Here is a 3,018-nt window from a genome sequence, read left to right on the forward strand (position 1 = left end):
GAATCATTCTCAGAAACCGCTTTGTGATGTGTGCGTTCCCCTCACGGAGTTTAACCTTTCTTTTCATAGAGCAGTTTGGACACACTCTGTTTGTGAAGTCTGCAAGTGGATATTTGGACCTCTTTGAGGATTTCGTTGGAAGCGGGATTTCTTCATCTAATGCTACACAGAAGATTTCTCAGTAACTTCGTTGATTTCTGTGTGTTCAACTATCAGAGTTCAACCTTCCCTTAGACATAGCAGTTTGGAAACCCTCTTTTTGTGGAATTTGCAAGTGGAGATTTCAAGCGCTTTGGGGCCAACGGTAGAAAAGGAAATATCCTCGTATAAAAACTAGAGAGAATCATTCTCAGAAACCACTTTGTGTAGTGTGCGTTCCACTCACAGAGTTCAATCTTTCCTTTCATAGAGCAGTTTGGAAACACTCTGTTTGTGAAGACTGCAAGTGGATATTTGGACCTCTTTGAGGATTTCGTTGGATACGGGATTTCTTCATCTAATGCTAGAAGGAAGAATTCCCAGAAATTCCTTTGATTTGTGTGTGTTCAGCTAACAGAGCTGAACCATCCTTTAGACAGAGCAGATTGGAAACCCTCTTTTTGAGGAATTTGCTTGTGGAGATTACAAGCGTTTTGGGGCCAACGGTAGAAAAGGAAATATCCTCGTATAAAAACTAGAGAGAATCATTCTCAGAAACCACTTTGTGATGTGTGCGTTCCACTCACAGAGTTTAACCTTTCTTTTCATAGAACAGTTTGGAAACACTCTGTTTGTAAAGTCTGCAAGTGGATATTTGGACCTCTTTGAGGATTTCGTTGGAAGCGGGATTTCTTCATCTAATGCTACACAGAAGATTTCTCAGTAACTTCGTTGATTTCTGTGTGTTCAACTAACAGAGTTCAACCTTCCCTTAGACATAGCAGTTTGGAAACCCTCTTTTTGTGGAATTTGCAAGTGGAGATTTCAAGCGCTTTGGGGCCAACGGTAGAAAAGGAAATATCCTCGTATAAAAACTAGAGAGAATCATTCTCAGAAACCACTTTGTGTAGTGTGCGTTCCACTCACAGAGTTCAATCTTTGCTTTCATACGGCAGTTTGGAAACACTCTGTTTGTGAAGACTGCAAGTGGGTATTTGGAACTCTTTGAGGATTTCGTTGGAAACGGGATTTCTTCATCTAATGCTAGAAGGAAGAATTCCCAGAAATTTCTTTGATTTGTGTGTGTTCAGCTAACAGAGCTGAACCATCCTTTAGACAGAGCAGATTGGAAACCCTCTTTTTGAGGAATTTGCTTGTGGAGATTTCAAGCGTTTTGGGGCCAACTGTAGAAAAGAAATATCCTGGTATAAAAACTAGAGAGAATCATTCTCAGAAACCACTTTGGATGTGTGCGTTCCACTCACAGAGTTTAACCTTTCTTTTCATAGAACAGTTTGGAAACACTCTGTTTGTAAAGTCTGCAAGTGGATATTTGGACCTCTTTGAGGATTTCGTTGGAAGCGGGATTTCTTCATCTAATGCTACACAGAAGATTTCTCAGTAACTTCTTTGATTTGTGTGTGTTCAACTAACAGAGTTCAACCTTCCCTTAGACATAGCAGATTGGAAACCCTCTTTTTGTGGAATTTGCAAGTGGAGATTTCAAGCGTTTTGGGGCCAACGGTAGAAAAGGAATCATCCTCGTATAAAAACTAGAGAGAATCATTCTCAGAAACCACTTTGTGATGTGTGCGTTCCCCTCACAGATTTTAACCTTTCTTTTCATAGAGCAGTTTGGACACACTCTGTTTGTGAAGTCTGCAATTGGATATTTGGCCCTCTTTGAGGATTTCATAGGAAGCGGGATTTCTTCATCTAATGCTACACAGAAGATTTCTCAGTAACTTCGTTGATTTCTGTGTGTTCAACTAACAGAGTTCAACCTTCCCTTAGACATAGCAGATTGGAAACCCACTTTTTGTGGAATTTGCAAGTGGAGATTTCAAGCGCTTTGGGGCCAACGGTAGAAAAGGAAATATCCTCGTATAGAAAGTGGAGAGAATCATTCTCAGAAACCACTTTGTGATGTGTGCGTTCCACTCACAGAGTTTAACCTTTCCTTTCATAGAGCAGTTTGGAAACACTCTGTTTGTGAAGACTGCAAGTGGATATTTGGACCTCTTTGAGGATTTCTTTGGAAACGGGATTTCTTCATCTAATGCTAGAAGGAAGAATTCTCAGAAACTTCTTTGATTTGTGTTTGTTCAACTAACGGAGCTGAACCATCCTTTAGACAGAGCAGATTGGAAACCCTCTTTTTGAGGAATTTGCTTGTGGAGATTACAAGCGTTTTGGGGCCAACGGTAGAAAAGGAAATATCCTCGTATAAAAACTAGAGAGAATCATTCTCAGAAACCACTTTGTGATGTGTGCGTTCCACTCACAGAGTTTAACCTTTCCTTTCATAGAACAGTTTGGAAACACTCTGTTTGTAAAGTCTGCAAGTGGATATTTGGACCTCTTTGAGGATTTCGTTGGAAGCGGGATTTCTTCATCTAATGCTACACAGAAGATTTCTCAGTAACTTCGTTGATTTCTGTGTGTTCAACTAACAGAGTTCAACCTTCCCTTAGACATAGCAGTTTGGAAACCCTCTTTTTGTGGAATTTGCAAGTGGAGATTTCAAGCGCTTTGGGGCCAATGGTAGAAAAGGAAATATCCTCGTATAAAAACTAGAGAGAATCATTCTCAGAAACCACATTGTGTAGTGTGCGTTCCACTCACAGAGTTCAATCTTTGCTTTCATACGGCAGTTTGGAAACACTCTGTTTGTGAAGACTGCAAGTGGATATTTGGACCTCTTTGAGGATTTCGTTGGAAACGGGATTTCTTCATCTAATGCTAGAAGGAAGAATTCCCAGAAATTTCTTTGATTTGTGTGTGTTTAGCTAACAGAGCTGAACCATCCTTTAGACAGAGCAGATTGGAAACCCTCTTTTTGAGGAATTTGCTTGTGGAGATTTCAAGCGTTTTGGGGCC

Source organism: Gorilla gorilla, chromosome X (assembly GCF_029281585.2).
Source record: "Gorilla gorilla gorilla isolate KB3781 chromosome X, NHGRI_mGorGor1-v2.1_pri, whole genome shotgun sequence".
Taxonomy (NCBI): Eukaryota; Metazoa; Chordata; class Mammalia; order Primates; family Hominidae; genus Gorilla; species Gorilla gorilla.